The sequence below is a fragment of the Mus caroli genome, chromosome 6 (genome assembly GCF_900094665.2).
Source record: "Mus caroli chromosome 6, CAROLI_EIJ_v1.1, whole genome shotgun sequence".
Taxonomy (NCBI): domain Eukaryota; kingdom Metazoa; phylum Chordata; class Mammalia; order Rodentia; family Muridae; genus Mus; species Mus caroli.
The window spans coordinates 115,323,816-115,327,940 of record NC_034575.1 but is presented as its reverse complement, the minus strand read 5'-3'; the positions used below and the strand labels follow the sequence as shown (position 1 = coordinate 115,327,940).

The 4,125-nt window shown below is 46.2% G+C and overlaps 1 protein-coding gene across 1 annotated transcript in view; it reads left to right on the top strand.

Annotated features, from left to right (window-relative positions):
* Positions 1–4,125, top strand: part of B4galnt3 (beta-1,4-N-acetyl-galactosaminyltransferase 3) — a 99,124-nt gene that overhangs the window by 13,308 nt on the left and 81,691 nt on the right. The gene's annotated exons all lie outside the window — the stretch shown is intronic.

Here is a 4,125-nt window from a genome sequence, read left to right as displayed (position 1 = left end):
AAAATTTTTAAAATATTCTGGTTATAGTCTTGGAGACTCAGCTGCCTAAACCCTCCGTGGTGGAGTTTTCCCAGGGCCTCTGGCCAAGGTCATCTCTAACATGNTCTCAACACAAGCAGTTGCCAAAGGTCTCTCTCTGAGATCCTATCCTTCTCCCTCTCCTTTCCAGAAAGGAAAACCAACCAGAGTTCACAGAGATGTGTGGCCCGCTCACACCCTCCTCATGCAGCCCCCTCATCCAGTGGCATGGTCACTGCTGGGTCCACGATTGGCAGAGGGAGTGGGGACCCCAAGACTGCCTCCAGAACAAGAGACAAAGCCCAGCGCTGCATCTCAGTTCTCGGGTCTTTGTGGGAGAAGGGAGTTGGGAATGGGAGGATAGCCCCAGTGGATGACTTTCAGCGGTAGCAGTGACAATTGTAAGAGGGAGGAAGACGAGGGAGGAGGACCAGGGCAAGGACCCNAGCGGGGCACCTTTTCTCTCCTTTTTCATTCTAGTGACTTTTTTCTTGTCTATAAGTTTTTCAGCCTATAATTAATTATATGCTTTTGACACTTGTAAACAGGTTTATAATCTGATATTGTTGATTGCCCCTTGTATCAGCTTGCTGTATCTGATTGCCACACCTTTTTTTTTGGTCCTTGGAGACTTTCTTTTTTTACATTATGAAGGACTTAGTTGTGTCCATTAAAAAAAAAGCTAGTAATATTGCAATATTGTAATATTGCATGCATGTGGTATTATTGTAAGCACTCTGGGGTATTTTTCCAAAGAAGTTGGCTTAAACTCCTTTTTAAGATATTTTTGTTTGTTTGTTTTTCAAGATCAACTCACATAGCTAGAGATTCTTTGTATAGCCTTGACCCGTCCTGGAACTTTCTCTGTAGACCAGGCTGGCCTCAAATTCTCAGCTTCACCCACCTCTGCCTTCTGAGTACTGGGATTATGCGCTGTAGCAGCATAAACTCTTTTTAGGTAGGAGTTTGAGATATAAAAGTTTCTTTTTTTNAAAAAAAATTTACTAATTTGTATTTCAATTCTTCAGATATTTATTGAACTTATGTACGTTCTAGGAACTATGACTGTACTGATAAAGCTGTTGGAAGTTTATAGGGTGGCTTGTGACAGATATTCAGATCAGACAGCACATGTATATAATCCCTGTGCTCAGGAAACAGGTTGCTGCAAGTCTGAGGCCGGCTTGGCACATGTGGTATGAGCCTCTCCTTCCCTCCCTCCCTCTCCCCGTCTCTTTCTCCCTCCTTCTCTCCCTTCCTCCCTCCCCAAGATATCAGTATGTAACCCTGCCTGTCCTGGAACTCATCATGTAGCTTAGGCTGGCCTTGAACTCACAGAAATCTGCCTGCCTCTGCCTCCACTATGCCTGACTACAACCTTGTCTTAAAAGGAATAGCCCAGTGTATGGCATGGGCCTTTCATTGTAGCACTCAGTAGNCAGAGGTAGGTGGATCTCTGTGAGTTCCAGGTCAGCTAGGGTGACATAGTCAGACCTTGTCTTGAATGAATGAATGAATGAATGACCTCCTCAACCCCAAACCACTTCAGTGGTTGACTCCAAGGGTAGAAACAGAGTGTCTGGCTTGACAGGGAGGGGGACACCAGGAGTCATCTCAAGAAAAGATGTGATGGAGTTTGATGTAGTAAAGGAGAAAGCACGAGGTTACGGGTTTCAGACATGATTCTCTGGCTCCATTCTGTCCTGACCATTTTAATTAAGAGATGCTGTATCAGTGCCATATCTCATAAGTGTTCCTGTGAGAAGGAAGAGCTTCATTTTTCTCGTAGTGCTGGGATTTGTGACGTACCAGGCAGTGCCCTTGGCACTGAGGGCACAGTATGGGTCACGAAATTTAAGAGTGGTTTTTTTTTTTTCCCCCCCTTTGTAGACCCTGGGTTTCTGGTGAGGGAAGGGCAGGAAATAATTGTACCAGCAAACAGGGAAGGATTTTAGATGGTGATACATTCTGGGAGGAGGAATGTGGCAGCGGCCCAAAGTGACTTCGTGGAGGTAAGAGGCTTCCCAAGAGGTGACATTTTGAAAACAGGTGTCTTAGTGGTACAGGATGTGATTAAGCACCCGATGAATGTCAAGATTGTAAGGCCTTTAGTGATCCAGAAAGAGGGAGCCCGGTAGAGACGATAAAAAGAACGAAGTTGCTGCTGGCTCAGTGTCCTTTCTGCCCTTCCTGCCGTCCTGGAAGTTCTCCCTTTTACCTCCTGGCAGGAAGGGCCAGCTGCTGCCGCTAAGCTGTCTACTCAGGGTTATTCTGGACCTGGAGAGAGACCCGTAGTAGTATAAACCTGGATCCCAAAACAAGGATGGGGTTGGGTCCATCCTTGCCTACTGAAAGCCTGGCTGGAGTTAACCTCTGCTCCCCAGTCCTTCGCAGCAGGTTTTTTTATTCCTCCATTAGAGCACTTATCAAGGTCTGCTTGCATCAGAGTTATTTCTGTCTGGATTTGTCTTCCCCCAAGAGACTGTGAATTTCTAGAGTGATGGATGTAGGCCTTGCCCCCCACATAGCTCTCTGGTACAGAGATTTTTAACACTTTGTGGATTGTGATACCTGTAAGAATCCCATGGTGAAACTATAGGTCCTTTCTCCTGAAGTATGTTCACCCCTCAGATAGTTCCCGTAATATTTTGGGGACTTACTCAGTCCCCTGANCCCTATCCCGGAATCCTTAAGCAGTAATTCCTTAAAAGTTTTCCCCAGTGCTCTGATAAGCTCTCAGGGGCTGATTGATGAGCCCTGCCAATTAACCACCACCCCCCCCTTAGTTGCAGAGGATGGCTATCAGGTGGTAACGAAGAAGTCCAAAAGAGCCCCTCTGTAAAAGGGAGCATGTAAACTGGATGCCCCGTCCAGTGGCAGTGATGCTCATAGAGTGGTGGTTATCCTCAAGCTTTGGGCTAGCCTTCTCTCACATCTTTGCCATGGTTCATGNTGCATTCTGCTTGATTTTCAAATTCTGCCTACCTTTTGATCTCCTCTCTCTTGAGCCTTCTTTCAGAATCAGCCGACCTCATCCTCCTTGGAACTTTGTTGCAGTTAGTGTGAAGCTTGTCATCTGGGTCTGTCCCCTCAGCTACCTGAGATGCTCAACAGAGGGCAGTTCATAGCGCTGTTCTGTAAACATTTGCCAAGTACCTGAAGAGGCAGCCTGTCACCTTAGATGTAGGTTCATGCTTCCTCTGAGGGTGCCACCATACCACCCACAGCACCTGCTATTATTGTGTAAAGGTCCCCCGCCTCCCAGAGAGATGTGTAGCTCAAGCGGGTCTTTAAACTCACTATGTAGTTGAGGATAATCTTAACCTTCTGATCCTCCTGCCTCTGCCGTCCCAGGTGCTGGGCTTTCAATCATGTGCATGGAGCTGGGCATGCTGGGCAAATCTCTACCAGCTAAGCTACATCTGCAGTCTGGTAGTGGGTTCTTGAATCCCCTCTGTGTCTCATTGGATTGGTTTCAAGGCACTGTCTCTAAAACTTATGGCTACCTGTCCTCCTGCCCCAAATGTNAGAGATTGAAGCTTTTGAGATGACCGATGTCTGCATTTTTTAATCCTAGCCCCATGGCAGACATTCACAGGAGAAATCCTCTGGGTCTGTGCAATCTGAGACTCGTGTTCAACACAGTTCACCAAGTGATTGCTACGGATTCATCTGAGTTACTCTTTTTGTTTTTGTTTTTTGTTTTTTCGAGGCAGGTTTCTCTGTATAGCCCTGGCTGCCCTGGAACTCACTTTGTAGACCAGGCTGGCCTCAAACTCAGAAATCTGCCTACTTCTGCCTCCGGAGTGCTGGGATTAAAGGCGTGCACCACCACCGCCCGGCCTGAGTTACTCTTTACAGTTAAGCCTGTTTGCCCAAAATCATGACTTTACCAATGAGGAACTAAGGCCTACAAAACTTTAATTAACTTGTGTAGATGGCAGAACTGGGCTCCAAACTCCTGAGAACCATTTTGCCTGCTCATTTATTCCCCTTTTATCTGCTAATGCTTTCTTCTTCTTCTTCTTCTTCTTCTTCTTCTTCTTCTTCTTCTTCTTCTTCTTCTTCTTCTTCTTCTTCTTCTTCTTCTTCCTCTTCTTCTTCTTC